This window comes from Culex quinquefasciatus, chromosome 3 (genome assembly GCF_015732765.1).
Source record: "Culex quinquefasciatus strain JHB chromosome 3, VPISU_Cqui_1.0_pri_paternal, whole genome shotgun sequence".
NCBI classification, from domain to species: domain Eukaryota; kingdom Metazoa; phylum Arthropoda; class Insecta; order Diptera; family Culicidae; genus Culex; species Culex quinquefasciatus.
Window position 1 is genome coordinate 170956736 of NC_051863.1, and position 16951 is coordinate 170973686.

General features: G+C 33.2%; 1 protein-coding gene across 1 annotated transcript in view; it reads left to right on the forward strand.

Moving 5' to 3' along the window:
- Window positions 1–790: 790 nt before the first annotated feature.
- LOC6049147 (E3 ubiquitin-protein ligase AMFR) overlaps window positions 791–16951 on the forward strand; it is an 82361-nt gene continuing 66200 nt past the window's right edge. Inside the window, exon 1 of the mRNA XM_038258586.1 lies at window positions 791–1571. The gene's annotated coding sequence lies outside the window, so the exon portion shown is untranslated. The remainder of the gene's footprint in view (window positions 1572–16951) is intronic.

Here is a 16951-nt window from a genome sequence, read left to right on the forward strand (position 1 = left end):
AAAACTAAAAACTAAAAACTAAAAACTAAAAACTAAAAACTAAAAACTAAAAACTAAAAACTAAAAACTAAAAACTAAAAACTAAAAACTAAAAACTAAAAACTAAAAACTAAAAACTAAAACTAAAAACTAAAAACTAAAAACTAAAAACTAAAAACTAAAAACTAAAAACTAAAAACTAAAAACTAAAAACTAAAAACTAAAAACTAAAAACTAAAACTAAAAACTAAAACTAAAACTAAAAACTAAAAACTAAAAACTAAAAACTAAAAACTAAAAACTAAAAACTAAAAACTAAAAACTAAAAACTAAAAACTAAAAACTAAAAACTAAAAACTAAAAACTAAAAACTAAAACTAAAAACTAAAAACTAAAAACTAAAAACTAAAAACTAAAAACTAAAAACTAAAAACTAAAAACTAAAAACTAAAAACTAAAAACTAAAAACTAAAAACTAAAAACTAAAAACTAAAAACTAAAAACTAAAAACTAAAAACTAAAAACTAAAAACTAAAAACTAAAAACTAAAAACTAAAAAGTAAATAAAAAGTTACTGTCTTCTTATCTTTTGCCTTCACTTTCCAATTCGTTCCCCACCAAAACGTCAAAATTTTGAATGAACGTCACCTTTCCCATCAATGAATGAACTCCATTCACCCTGCCGCCATCTCACAACGACATTCACACGCGCCTGCTGGCGGTAGTGACGGTAAGTAAACAAACATCCACCGCGCGTTCACCGGACGACATGTCGCCTTCTTGGGAGGGGGTGTTTCAACACGGGACTTGCGGGAAGGTTCATTCATTCTGTGTTTTCCTCGTGACCGCGACGGTCGACGGTGTGCGAAATCTTCTTTCTGGGGAGATTTTAAAAAGGTTTTTTTTTTCCTGTCTAATTTGCGCACTCACTGTGGTGACGTTTCGCTGTGGGGAAAAGCAGTATTTTTCCACATTTGCCGGAAAATTAAAACGGGAAAAGTAGAAATCTTGGGTGTTGCAGTTTGTCAAGTTCTCCTCTCGCAGTGTGCCATTGCTGGAAATTGCAATCTTGGCAAGAGGATTTGGGAAGTGTTTCAGTGTGCAGTGGAACGAAATGAAATAAAAAAAAAAAATAAAAGCAAAAAATAAGACGTGGATAAATGAGAATTGCGAAATTGCCTTCGTTTTCTTTCGGAAGTGTGCTAAAATATTACCTAATTTTGCGTTAAATTGAAAAAATCGTAAACAGTGCGTAGTAAGCGATTGGAATAATAATAAACAAAACAAAAAGAAGCCAAATTAAGGTGCGCAAGCAAAAAAGATTCACAATAATCAAAGTGTGACAGGTGAAGTGTTTTTTTTTATTGTGGTCAGCAGGCTCTGCTGACACCAGGGGAAAACGGAAAATTGATTTTCTCTGCCTACTGCTGAGGCAGCTGCTTGCTAGCTTGGCTGGAAGAGCCGCCGAACGGGACCTGCTGTCTGTGTACCGTATGGGAGCAGTTGTTGGATCGATACGGGTTTTGGCATTGACTGGTGCGTGTTACTACGGACGGGTTTTTTTTCTTCGGACGCAGATTTTGGATTAATTGGTGAGTCCTGTAAACGATTTCATTTATTTAAGTTTATGTTATTTTTTTTACCTGTATTTCTTTTCAATTCGAATCTTAAAAAAGGGATAATCTTTTATGTTTGGCATATTAATGACTCCATCCTAATTTCGTCCAATTTTCCCTTTTTGACAATTTAAACAAATTGCTTTGCTCCCCTATATCGTGGGTATTTTTTTTTCTTTCGTTTCATGTTTAATATTTCTCTTTACATAAACTTTCAGTGGAAATTTCGAATTCAATTTTGTTCTTTTTTAGGGGTTTTTGCTGATTCAATCATACCGATCTTCGAAAACATCAACTAAAGTAAATAAAATATAACTTTTATCTCTACTAAAAGTAAAAATAATGGAAATATAACTAAAGATTAATTTCCCTAGAAGTTAGCAATTTCTTGGAATTTTATTTTTTGTTATTTTATTTTCCTGGTTTTTTAAGGGTTTTCTCTAGGATTTGTAGTTATAGGTAAAAACTATTTGTGAAAAAAGTGATGTCCAACAATATAGTATAACCCATACCGTCAACTGGGGCCTATTGGGACAGCAGGTTTGGCCAACAAAACGTGTACATCCATTTGCAAGTTTAAACCCTGTAAGTGCCCTAAATACTGCTGTCCCTATTCAGACTGTAGTCCCGGTTCGCTCCAGATGACAGTAAATTCTAAAAAAACAACATTTATTTTGCAAATAATTTTCATATTATTCCCCTTCAAAATTGGTTCGAAAAATCTGGGGGCAAAAAATTTTTTTTCAAAAAAATATCAAAATTTGAATGGGAATAGAAGTCTAATCAGGCCAACAAAAAAATCTGAGTCGAGGGACATAAACTTCAAAAAATATATGCAACGGCCTAATTTCAACACAATTTGTTTTCGCAAAAACATAATTTTTGCAATTCCGATGTGAAACTGTCAACTTTTCCTGTCCTTTTGGAGAAACAAAACGGCCTACTTTTCCCTACCAAGAATAACAGAATAGAAAGTTAATACCTTTCTACACCAGTGCTGAAAAGTACTACTTTTCAGCACTGTAATGGGTGCTGAAAAGTTGAACTTTTCATCACTAGTATCGAAAAGTAACATTTTTCAATATTTTCTGATTTGAACGGTGAATTTAATAAATACATGAATGTTTGACATAAAACTCCATTTTAGAAGCGTTTTTCGAAATGGCAAAAAATGTTGTAAGCAACTCGTTGCAAAAAGAAGATTTTTTCAGCACTCGTCGTATTTATCCAACTCGGTAAACCTCGTTGGATAAATGTACGACTCGTGCTGAAAAAATCTTCTTTTTTCAACTTGTTACATAAACTACTATTTTGTAATTTTGTGTGTGTTTTAGGGGATAAAACAGACTTCTTTTGAGCTATGACCCTGCAAGATCAAAAAATATTGACAGCATTGCCAATTTTAAAAAAAAAACAAAAACATGTTATTAGAAAAACTTGGGAAAAAGGTAGAAAAAAATGCTTAATTTTTAGACGTTAATCCGGTTATGAAATCAAAAATTAAATTAAAGAAATGTTAATAAAGTGCACTCTTTACTAGGTAAATCCACATAAAAAAGTGATTTTTGGAAAAAATCGAAGCAACATGTAAAAACAAGTTTGACATTATTTTTAAATGCAAAATTGAATTTGCAATCGAAAAGTACTTGACAGATTTTTTGATAAAGGGCTTCGTTTTCAAGATATAGCCACTGAAAGTTTGATTTTAGCGAAATATTTGCAGTTTTTCGATTTTTAAAAATAGTGACCATGAGTGACCATTTCTAAAAAAAATTTTTTTAAAGTTCAGAAAAAAATATTTTGAAAATTTTTAAATCAAGACTAACATTTTGAAAGGGCCAAACATTGAATATTACGCCCTTTTGAAATGTTAGTCTTGATCTAAAAATTTTCAAAATATTTTTTTCGCAAAGATCGGAAAATTTCACGAATGTTTCATGTATTAACATTGATAATCGGACCATTAGTTGCTGAGATATCGTCATTAGAAAATGGTGGGTTGTTTTGGTGAGACTTAGAAAACTTCAATTTTCGTGTTTCTTTTTCTTAAAGCGGCTCTATCTCAGCAACCCGATCTTCAATCTTCAATGTCTCTTAGACAATTTTATAGCAAATTTTCTGAACTTTAAAAAAAAAACTTTTAGAAATGGTCACTTATGGTCACTATTTTTAAAAATTGTAAAACTACAAATATTTCGCTAAAGTCAAACTTTCGGTGGCTATATCTTGAAAACGGAGCCTTTTATCAAAAAATATGTGAAGTACTTTTCGATTGCAAATTCAATTTTGCATTAAAAAATAATGTCAAACTTGTTTTTGCATAAAACTTCGATTTTTTCCAAAAATCACTGTTTTTTTTTCAAAAATTCATAACTCGGCGTCAGATTTTTTGACCATGTTTCTCTATAGCTCAAAAGTTGCGGATTTTTGTCCCCTAAAACATATAAAAAAAATCTCGAAAATCACAAAATAAATATTTTGGGAAATTGAGTTTTAGTGAAAAAAAAGTTGATAAAAAAATCAGCAAATTTTTTTTCCGTGTACCTATTTTTTTCTCAAAAGTCCTCAACAATACCTACAACTTTGCCGAAGAAACCAAATTGATCAGAAAATTCACTCAAAAGTTACAGCTGTTTGAATATTTACATACCATTTTTGTATGGACAGCAGCCAAAATTGTATGGCGACTTGTATGGGTGAACCAATGACGCAAAATAGCTTATTTGGTCATAGGAAAGGCCCCCACAAAGTTTGAGCCAAATCAAAAAATACAAATAAAATTCATTTCCGGTTTTGCTAGAGAATTGCTCTTTTAAAAAAATTTGAAAATTTCCTTTAAAAATTATTTAAAAACTTTAATGATTAGAAAAAGAAATAGGAAATATAAAGTATTTTGTGTATCACTCAAATTGTACTCAACTTTTAAATGCCGTGATCTCGGCAACTATTGATCTGAATTTTAATGTCAAAAAATGAAACAGTGTAAAACAAAGTTATTTTTTTAAATGTTAAAATTTCAATCGTTTTTTGAAAGATTCTAAAAAAAAATATGATTTTTTTTCTCAAATTGGTAGCAATGCCAAATATAATTTGACCTTGCTGAGTCATAGTTCTAAAGTTGTAAATTTTAAACCTCTAAATCAGACCTCTTAATGTTAAAAGATTACAAATTTGCGCATTTTTTTTTGTGTAAAAATGTGAAATAAATAATAAGTAATTTTTTTTAGAGTGTACAAATTTTTCCCCGAATTTGTTATTTTAAAACGAATTAATCATTGTCTAAAATTTACCAATTTTTATGAATACTATTTAAAATACAATCCCCTTCAGTCGGGGACAGGTATAACGAGATAAAATATTTTATAAACATGAAATTTTTTCAAAGTAAACCCTGGGTAGAACAATTTGTCATATTCATATTCATTCACGTTTAAATGACAAATCTAATCTAATCAAACACAAGCGCAGCCAGTCCGAAGAAAGCATTCTGGAAGATCTTGAAGTAAGATTACGCCCCAAGTTCTTTCTTGTCATTATTGATGATTGAAGCAATTGCGAGATCACCCGAAATGTATTACACTCATTAAAGCGGCCAGGCTTACTGCGTTGCATTAGCCGCTGAGATGATTCTGTAAACGGGTCACATTTTACAGAATCTACAGGGTAGGAAGGATGCGTGGACATACCGTACCAAACGCTCCGAATCAGTTATGGTGTGGTGTGTCGTTAGTGAGTGTTGTTGTAAATGTCAATGTTTTATGTCATTTGGTTATTGGGGGTATGGTAGCAAATGGGAGATGAGGGATAGGATAATGATGGTATATGCGTTGAAGGAGTTCATATAGTAAATGAATAAATAAATATAAACAGCAAATTGAAAAGTGAGCAGCTGTGGAATACATAATAGACGATCCAGAAGGTACCAATGCTGTTAAGGAATGCTTATCAAATATAGTTTTATTTAAATTATGTGCTGAGTGGTAAAGCTGAGGGGTGAGAGAGTAACGTTTAAATGACAAATTGAAAGCAAATATGTGTAGAACGGGAGTGCAGCTGATTTTTTTTTCATGTTAGTTAGTTGTCTTTATTAACGAGCAAAACTCCTTGGAACAATATTGATATTCAACATAATTTTCTTATTTCCATTAAAAATTGAGAAAAGATTACAAATTTTGAATTTAAGTAAAAAAATAAAATAAAAAAATACTCCAGGATTTTTATCCAGATGAATAACTTTCAGTCTTAGTTTTTTGGGAGAGATCATCTAAAATGTATTTGATGATATTGATATTTTTAAAATAATTTGCTTATTCTACAGTCATGTTACCAATCAAAGCTGGTTGTCTCTTCTTGGATTTTTTTTTTCATCGAACGAAGAATGTCAATCAAATTGACTCCCCTGCCTCTTTAATGGTTTCATTGTTCTGCAAGAATGTCGCCAGCACTTTGACCCGTTTCAAAGGCACCAACATCGAAAAGAAAGCAAAAAAACACGAATAAACTATCAAACAATAGACACTTAATTCCGCCATACAATTTAAAGCACGTCTTTCGTTCCTATAGTCAAGTTCTACGTTGTATTGTAGCAAAAAAAAATTAAAAAGCACCACCTTCACCAGAGCGTGACACGTCACAATCGCCCACTGCTGTCCTATCTTTACGATGCGGTCTGTTTAGTATGCTATTCTAGTTGATAGCGCAGCGTTGGCATATAAATAACAAGTCAATACGAGTCAATTCTCATTGATTGTCTTCTTATCAGCTGTGTTACGGCGTTTTGGCGGCTCATGTAATAGGCTTACACTTACAACAAGCTCACACTGTGCAGAGTGGATAATTGGCTTAGTTCTCTAGTGTGGGGAGCCACACCGTGCTAACCTTGATCCACCACACAGTGAGCAGGTTCCCCCCCTTCAAGCTCCTTTCGTTTCCTCCTTTTTTTGCCTTTCACTTTGTCGGTTTTTTTTATTCACGAATATTTCTCAAATTCTTGATTTTTTTTATTTTTCTGTTTACAAGTGCATTCACTTTATTTGCCGCTTTAAAAGTTATTTTTGGAAGCAAGGAAGCTACCCCTTTACCCTGGTGTAATATCCCGGTTTGTACATAGTACATAACATGGTTCAAAACAAACCGCTATAAACACATATACCTACCCGCAGATAACTGAGCAAGGAAAAAAACAAACTTTATTTTTAAAATTTCGCGAGCATTCTCTTTCTTCCCTTCTCTTACAACCCACTTTCACCGCCACACTCTTGTACCACAACCCTTTTGCCAGTCAGTCGCGCCAACTCAACAGTGTGCTGCACACCTCAACCAGGTTCAGTGGCTTAATTTGCGTTTATAGACAGGTTGTTGATGGTTTGCTGCTGGTTCATCAACTCACGAACACGAACTTGCAAAAAAAATTGCAGTCGTTACAATTTTGCTGTGCTTCTTTCTGGCTTGATTTGCTGCTATTTGCAGATTTTGTGTTTTGGTTATTAAAAAAAGCAATAATGATTTTAAATTAAATTGAAAGCTCGTATGAATGCTTAAATCAAAACTATGTATTTCATTTAAACTGTGTAATTTGCTTTGAGATTATGCCGAGGATTGCAACTAGATTTTTATTTTATCTTTTGAGCTAAAAAGTATTTTTTAGGTAAGACTATATTTTTTTGTCGTTCACAACTTACGTGTTTAAGTACACAGAAAAAAATAGTGTAAATTTGGAAGCTGTAATTGTTGAAGGTTGAATATTACCTCTTTCATGATGTAATTTTACCTCTTTTATGATGTAATTATTCGAAAATCTGTATCTTTTGAAAGAATTCTCTAATCGATTTGGTGTCTTCGGCAAAGTTGTAGGTCTTATCCGAAAAAATAGGTACACTGAAACAATACCGACTTTTGGAATAACGTGTTTTAACAGAAAAAATATTTTCCAAAATCCGTATTTTTTAATTTTTTTTTTTTATATGTTTTCGGAGACTAACCCAACAACTTTTGAGCTATAGTGGAATACGGCCAAATAATTTGCCACTGAGATAAAATAATGGAATATCACATTTAAACAAATAACTTCGCTGCATTTTTAATGCTAGATCGAATTTGCAATCGAAAAGTACTTTGCAGAAATTTTAATTAAGTTAATAATTTGCAGTACAAATTTCATTGTTTAACCTTCTACAACCTAACCCCGCCTTTAGACGGGCTTCGATCTAAAATCAATTTTCCAACCAATTTTTGATTTTTTAAAAGCATTAGAAAGAAGAACTCCTAAAATTTTAGACATTTTAAGGGTTAGAGGTTTAACTTGTTTTATGTGACTTTGCCAATGTTTTTAAAAATGTAATTTTTTAGGGGTCAACTTTTGCTGTGTTTTTAATAACATTTCCCATATTTTCAGTAAAAAGAAGTATGCAGTATTTTTTGTTGTGTCCCAGACTATGCATCTACGCATTTTTTGCAATTTAAATGAAGATTTAGCAGAAAACGTGAACACATGCAAAAAATTGAAAAAGTTACTGTAAAAAAGTGAAAAATTAGATAGGCAAAATGCAATTATATTAGGTGGTACAATAGGCCAATTACTATCAAAAACAATAAAAACTAAACAAAATAAATGCAAATTAAAATACTTAAAAATAAAACAAGAAAAACATAAAACAAGAGAAGTAAAGTTTTTCGTAGAACGAAAGTTGCTCAAAATGACCTCCTGAACACGGGAAAAATAAATATTTTCGAAAAAAATGTGGAAAGCAGAGGGTTATTTTTTTATAACAAAAATCACGCTTCTTGCAAATGAAAGTTCAAATTTCACGATATTGGGAAATAGATTTACTGTGAAAAAAAATCAAGTGGTGGGTTGTTTGTGTAAAACTTAGAAAACTTCAATTTTCCTGTTTCTTTTTCATTAAGCCGCTGTATCTCAGCAACCAGAGGTCCAATCTTCAAAGTCGCTTAGACAATTTCATAGAAAATTTTCTGAACTTTTCGAAAAAAATTTTTTGGAAATGGTCACTCATAATCACTATTTTGAAAAATCAACAAACTGCAAATATTTCGCTAGAATCAAACCGTCGGTGGCTTTATCTTGAAACCGGAGCCTTTTATAAAAAAAATGTGTTTAGTGCTTTTCGATTGCAAATTCAATTTTACATAAAAAGTTGTGGTTGAATTTTTTTTTGTATAAAATTTTGATTTTTTCCATCACTATTTTCTAAAAAAAATCATAACTCGGCGGTAGATTTTTTGACCATACTTCTTTATAGTTCAAAAGTTGCGGGGTTTTGTCCTCTAAAACATATCAAAAAATCTTCTAAAACTAAAAATACCTATTTTTGGAAATATTTTTTTTGGAAAAATAATGTTCATAAAAGAAACAAATTGCAATTTTTTCCGTGTACTTTTTTTTCGAAGACATCATTGATCAAAAAATTCACTCAAAAGTTACAGCTGATTCTATATCTCGGGTGAGTTTCAGAAAGCCGTAAGAGCCACCGTGACCTCGGACACTAGTATTCGTTTTTCTCTAAATTGTAACAAAATTCCATTAATTTTTAGTTTGGGTCACTTGAGAGACGTATAGATGAACAATCTTAAGCATTTTTGAAATTTGTTTTTCGTAAGTAGATCGGATACCGATGCAAAAAAGGCTTTGTTTACCATTGGCTCTTACGGCTTTTTGAAAACTCACCCGAGATATGTACGTACCATTTTTGTATGGACAGCTTCCAAAATTGTATGGAGACTAGTATGGGTGAACCAATGACACAAAATTGCTTCTTTGGTCGTAGGGAAGGCCCCCACAAAGTTTGAGCCAAATCAAAAAATACTAAAAATAAAAATGGTCGAAATCGGCCGATTTCGTAGAGAATTGCTCATATGTCAGACTTGTTTTTTAGTAATGAAAATATTTGCATCGGGAAGCCTTGGGCTAACTTAAAAATTGAATTTCAAACTCAAAAATCTTAAAAACTCATAGAAATGGCGTATATTTTTAGTTCAGTGTATTTTTCAGAAAGTCTTTCAAATTTCCGAGATTAAACAATAATTAAAGTGTGTATCAAATGTCATTCTTGAGTGCAACTTGCTCCATATACACAAAAATGGCTTTTATGAGCTTTTTAATACGTCTACAAAGTTTTATTGGTATCGTAGAAGGTTGATTAAATAGGTAAATGAAATTCTGCCTATTTTATCGAAAATGAAATTCAAAATTGAGATTCGGAATACCCACGAACAAACCAAAAATCGCACTTCAATACTTTTTTTTTCCAGAACAGCAAAACACTGTCTCGAAATTGCCTTTTCCATAATAGGGTCCTAAATCCCTATATCAATTTTCATGTACAACGGTAGCAAACACACGCGTAAAAAACCATTTGTGATCACTTTGTTTTTTCATTTAAATGCAAAATAGTAGTTTATGCAACAAGTTGCAAAAAGAGGATTTTTTCAGCACGAGTTGTACATTTATCCAACGAGGTTCACCGAGTTGGATAAATACGAAGAGTGCTGAAAAAATCAAGTTTTGCAACGAGTTCCATACAACATTTTTTTCAATTCCAAAAAACACACACTGAGTGAAATTTTATGTCAAATTTTCATGTATTTTGTCAATAAATCGTTTGAATAAAAAAAATGTTGAAAAGTGTTACTTTTTGAAACAAGTGCTGAAAAGTTCAACTTTTCAGCACCCATTTGAGTGCTGAAAAGTAGAACTTTTCAGCATTTATTTTGAAAAGTATTGCTATTTGATTCTGTTATTTTTGGTACAGAAAAGTAGGCTATTTCGTCGTTCAAGAATGACAGGAAAAGTAAGTAGTTTCACGACGGAATTGCAAAAAAAAAAAAAAATGACACGACAACATTTTTTTGATGGATCAACAATGGTCCCCTTGGAACAAGCTGTCAAGTAGAAACTTTTCTGTTAAGAGGGCCAAGATGTTTTTTTTAATTGATTTAAAATTCAATTTTAAATCCTTAGAGGTCGTACAAAGAATCATTGTACTCAGGACAATAATCTTTATTTTTGTGAACAATAATATCTCAAATTTTAGCTTCATTTTAGGACCCAATTGTGGGATGTTATTGTGCCTCCCACAATTGTGAAACATCTGAACTTAACTGATATTAAAAAAAGTTATCATACCCAACATCACTTAGTTTGAGTTTCCATGGTTTCAGTGTGTAAAGTCATTATTTTCATAAAAATATGTACTCCAAGAGAGATCCAAAGATTGTTAACATCCTTAAGAAAAAGTGTTCCGAATTTGTGACTTTCAAGGGTCAATGTTTTTCTTCAAAAACTTCTAATCTAATCTAATCTAATCTAATCTAACCCTAGCGCTGCCAGTCTTTCGAGGGCATCCTGGAAAATGCCTTAGGTTGATTAACGCCTAGCATCCTCTTGTCATTATTAACAATTGCAGTGCCCCAATGCAATAAATTGCTTTGAAACATCACAAACGTTAAAGCGGCCAGGCCAACTGCGTAAAGTTTACTGCAAAGATGATTCGTTGAAGTGGGTTGAGTTTGAGCAACAACTCAATTCTGAATCTACAGGGGGGGAAGAAACGTGGGGATCCCCCGCTCACGTTCCTGTTTGTTAGAGCAATAAATCGATGGGAGCACCATGCTAAGATGTTTTGGTGCTCCGGGACCCTCGGGGATGGGACATTGTATTTTCACAAATGCCCTGGACACTATTTGCCGTGGTTATAGTGCCACAACTCGCTGCAAATGTTTTTCTTCAAAAACTTGATATAAAACTTAACCAGTTACAACCGGTCGATACATCAATCGAAAGATCACAAGAAAAAAAATCTATAAACTGTTCTATAAACTGTTCCAAATGTGTTGGATGACTCTAGTCTTATTTCCAAAAAAAAAAAACCTTTCAAATTTCGTTGAAAATAAAATTAAAGAAAACAAATGACTTAACAAGATATGTTGATTTCCGCTAAATTGTTAAACACAAAATTCAAAAACCCACTTCACACTGAAAATCGGTCACGTGGGACCCTTTTCTGGATGTTGTCAATGACGATGGCGAAGTCTGGGTTCGTTTGCAAGGCTTTCATAATGAATTGCCCACGATTGTCTCCTTCTCCGCGGAGCCAGCCCAAGTGGGGGGTGGAGCGAAGCGCCCTTCTTCTCTAATTGTGTCAATGAAATTATGGCCAATTGAAGTGGGGTGTACGAGACTGCCCCGACCAGGGTACAAGCGAATTGGCAATTCAGGCCTGAGGATATTTTTAGCACGGTGATTTAACCTAATTATTTTGTTTTTTGCTTGTTCGATTTTCTCAAGCAAAACGAACCAATTTAAGCTTCGTTTTAGAGCGTATTATTTTTGTGGTTTACGTTTTGCTTTCCGGCTGCGGTGAAAGCTTTCCAATTTTAAAGATTTAAGATCTGCACAAACGTACCAATTATGGTAATCCCACTTTTTTTTAAAAAATAAGGATTGAGAATATTCCAGAAAAGTTGAATTTCCAGTTCTATCTCCACATCCAGTCAAAATACGACCTTGATATTTGCATAAGAAATTAACCACTGACGAAAGATCGGTTCTTAACCATCTTCTTGGCAGAATTTTGTTCCGATGAGCTTTAGTTGGTGGAGGCGATTCAACTTAAAACTCCCAAAGTCGGTGAAGGTGAGTGAAGGCGAAGGATGCTTGACTTTTTGGCGCTACCGTACGGTTGAAGGTGGACCGGTTTTTTTTTCATTTCCATGGCATTATCAGGGGGATTCCAAAAAGAAGTTGTATAATCTAACGAAATGGCTGAATAAATCTGATGCAATCGGAAGTTTGCAAAAATTATAGATTTTGCGTTTTGGAAGCCTTGGAGACTTGATAGATAGATTTTTGACTTGATTTGGATTCGTTTTGAACACCCAAAATTCAGAGTCGTGAGAATCGTTCCCTCAAAATTTATTGAGGGCTCAGTGCCAAAATCGAGAGAATAATGCAACCAACTCACACCACCATAACAAATGAGTTCATTCGTTAATTTGAAGAAATAAATCTCCAACAAGTGTCATATATCGACATCTGACCACTCCTTAGTCATCAAGCTGTGGTGGCCGAGGCAGTTAAGTCTTAGGGTTAGTATGTCGAAGGTCTCTGGTTCGATTTCCGTAGTCGACACTTTTGGTTTTTTGTTTGACGGATGAACTTTTTTTGTGTCCGTGAATGGAACCACTATTCTCTCGACTCGAGGCCATTGTTCTCTCGGACCTTGCTGCCCAGTTTTGGGTGAAAGTAGGCTCAAGATTTGTTTGTTGCATTTCCTAATGATTTTAGTTGTGGAATCTATTTATTCATATTTCAACCAAATATTTTTCTAGCTAGATTTATCTTCACAGTCCAATTTTTTTTATTACGTTTGAAAATATTTAAAAAAAAGTGTGATCCGGATTAAAAACATTTCAACTATTTTTTATCTTAACGTGAAGACTTCCATCATTGCCATGATTTTTCGTTCAAAGATATAAATTTTACGTAGCTTTCAATATTTTGACAAAATTCCTTCAACAAGTTGTTTAGAATAGTGCCCTACACATGCTGATTCCTTTTGGTAACGATTATCCCATTCCTTGCAAAGTTATGGAAATCGTCATTAATCAATGATTGCCAACTAGGACGTCAATGATTGTACCACAAAATTATATAAATTTTCAAACGCATTTGATTTAGTGGCTTCAAGAAGGCAACAACCGGCACATGCTGATTCCTTTTGGTGAAGAAATTCGTTAAATTGAATTTAGTACAGAATATTTTATAGTGATGATCAATTTTCTTCGAAAATGATCAACGGCTTCACCTTAATCTTTAAAGGGATTATTCTGCAGAAAAACAGCAAACTCAAAAAATGTTTATTTGACTATTTATCACAAAAAAAAAATCGAATGAAAAAAAAATTATCATAAAAAATCGAATGAGTACAATTTCGGTATTGTGTTAGAGAGAAAATTCTGCAATAAATGAACAGACTCAAGCATAATGTTTACTTGACTATTTATCACAAAAAAACCAATGAATGAAATTTATAATTTCGGTTTTTTTTAAGGAAAAATGCAACTTTTGCTATTGCACAAGTTAATGGCCATGGTGTTGTTCAAGTTATAATTTTTGAATAAACAGTGATTTTTTTAGATTTATCAAAGTGCACAGATTCTAGTTGAACACACATTTAGGTCAATTTTCTCGAGCCAATTGTTTTTTTCCACTTGTACAATAGTAATAATTTCCCAAAAACCTTGAATTTTTTTGGTTAAAATATAAAAAAAACAAAGCTTCAAAGACATTGATTAAAACGAAGTTGACTTTATAGCTGTCGGCCACCATTGCTAGTACCAACCACTAGTGTCTTCCTTTTATCTACAAGGACTTCGCCGCCCTGGGCTCCAAAGACATTGATGCTCGGATCAATTTTAGCTTAGATACAGATGGAAAATTGAGGTTTTATGAGTTTTGTCAAATATTGGCCAATTTTCCAATGTGGTCAATTGCATCGTAAAGTAGGGAGCGTTTAAACGACTACGATAAACTCCAAATATTATTCCTAGTTTGTCACAAAGAAATTAGCTTTATTGCTTTTTTTTTCTTTTCTCTTTTCTTCCTGAGCTTCCTCAGATTTCGGTGATTCGATTTTTTTTGTATTTTTTAATCCGACTGAAACTTTTTTGGTGCTTTCGGTATGCCCAAAGAAGCCATTTTGCATCATTAGTTTGTCCATATAATTTTCCATACAAATTTGGCAGCTGGCCATACAAAAATGATGTATGAAAATTCAAAAATCTGTATATTTTGAAGAAATTTCTAGATCGATTTGGTGTCTTGGGCAAAGTTGTAGGTATGGATATGGACTACACTGAAAAAAAATGATACACGGTAAAAAAAATTTGGTTATTTTTTATTTATCTTTTTGTCACTAAAACTTGATTTGCAAAAAAACACTATTTTTATTTTTTTTTATTTTTTGATATGTTTTAGAGGACATCAAATGCCAACTTTTCAGTCATTTCTAGGTTGTGCAAAAGCAAACATTCAATATTACGCCCTTTTAAAATGTAATTCTTGGTTTAAAAAAACTGAAAATATTTTTTTCGAAAAGATCGGAAAATTTCACGAATGTTTCATAGTTTAACATTGAAAATCGGACCATTAGTTGTTGAGATATCGACATTAGAAAATGGTGTGTTGTTTGGGTGGGACTTAGCAAACATCAATTTTCCTGTTTTTAAACCTCTGCATGGCAATATCTCAGCAACGAAGGGTCGTATCAACAAAGTTTAAAAATGCAAAATATAGAAATTTTCTCAGCTTTTCAAAAATATTTTTTTTAAAAGGTGGGCAAACATGTGCACTTATTTAAAAAATTTAAAAACTTCGACTATTTTTCAAAAAAGTCACCTAAAGATGGATTTAACTTGAAAACGGTGCACTTTATCAAAATTTCACTGAGGTACTTTATGATAGCAAATTTGATTTTACATCGGAAAATGAAGTTGAAAAATTTTTGCGACCAATTTTTCGATTTTTTTGAAAAAATCAGTATTGATTCAAAAATTCATCACTCGCTCAAAGTTTTTTTGCACAACCTGGAAATTTCTAAAATAGTTGGCATTTTATGTCCTCTTTAACATATCAAAAAATAAAAATAATTAAAAATAGTGTTTTTTTGCAAATCAAGTTTTAGTCATAAAAATTTAAATAAAAAATCATCAAATTTTTTTATGATGAGTATCATTTTTTCCAGTGTAGTCCGTATCCATACCTACAATTTGCCGAAGACACCAAATCGATCAAAAATTTCCTTCAAAAGATACAGATTTTTGAATTTTCATACATCATTTTTGTATGGCCAGCTGCCAAATTTGTATGGAAAATTATATGGACAAACTAATGATGCAAAATGGCTTCTTTGGGTATACCGAAGGCACCAAAAAAGTATCAGTTGGATTCAAAAATACAAAAATTGAAATTTAAGAAAAAAGACCGATTTCGTAGAGAACTGCTCTCCTGTATTTTTCTTCATAGGAGCGGCCGTGGCTGACTGGTTACGGTGTTTGCTTTGTAAGCGAATGGTTCTGGGTTCGATTCCCATCTGCTCCCAACGAGAAAGTTAAGAACACAGAAATTTGAAATGATGAATATGAACGAAAAACCAAAGTCACCCGTGGCGGAGTTTGATCCCCCGTCCTTTGGATTGGTAAGCAAAAATGCTAACCACTAGGCCATGACGACTTGGTTAGCAAAGATTGGAATTTGGAATACTGTTACAACCAACCCGCAATGCCTTTCGAGGTGTATCCTAGGGTTCTACCTCTCCTACTAACATTGAGTCCAAAACCTCCCTACAAACATGTATACCACTAAGGTGACGTAGGGGTCCTTGCGCACTTTACATAGGTGTTTACTAACGATCCTCCCCATCCCTGAGAATAGCTTGGACCCGGCCAGGACCCCCTTATGCCCTGGGTTGTATTACACACTCCAAATGCTAATGCTAATGCTAATGCTAACTGCTCTCCTGTATTTTCTTCATTTCTTTCTTTTCTCTTTCTTCTTTCTCAAACATTTTTTTTATTATACAAGGTTCAAGTAATTGCATTTTCTAATCTAATCTAATCTAATCGAACACAAGCGCAGCCAGTCCGAAGAAAGCATCCTGGAAGAACTTGCGGTTAGATTACGCATCAAGTCCTTTCTTGTCAATATTAATAATTGCAGTACATCCGAGTAACCCCAAAAATGTACAGCAAAAATTAAAGCGGCCAGGCCTACTGCGTTGCATTAACCGCAGAGACAAATTCGGTGAACGGATCACATTTCACAGAATCAACAGGGGAGGAAGGATGCGTGGACATACCGTACCAAACGCTCCGAGTCAGTTAGGTGTGGTGTGTAAGTGTAAATTGGCAAATAATTATATTTTTAGGAGGGAAGTGGAATTGGGCAATTGAAGTTGGGGAAAATGGGAATTGGGAAAGGGATAATGGGGAAGGGATAGAAGGGTTATTTAATAATATCATAATATAGGGGAATATAATAATTTAACATCTTATGATGGATGGATGATGGATGGATGATGGAAATCTCTCACCAAGAAACAGCAAATCTATAACATAAAGCTCAAATCTTCAAAAGACGCCGCGAGGTGGTATCCCGATCGTCAGATTCCAGGTTCTTCTCAGGAGACAGGCCGATCGTTTGACGTGAACACTTTCACTTTTGCACTGAGTATGTCCGCTCCCAACTAATATTTCCCCATGGTTCGGTGGTTCTAACAAAGAAGTTGCACTTATGACCTGTTTTGAAAACTATACAAAATCTTATCACAAGAAAATGTGAA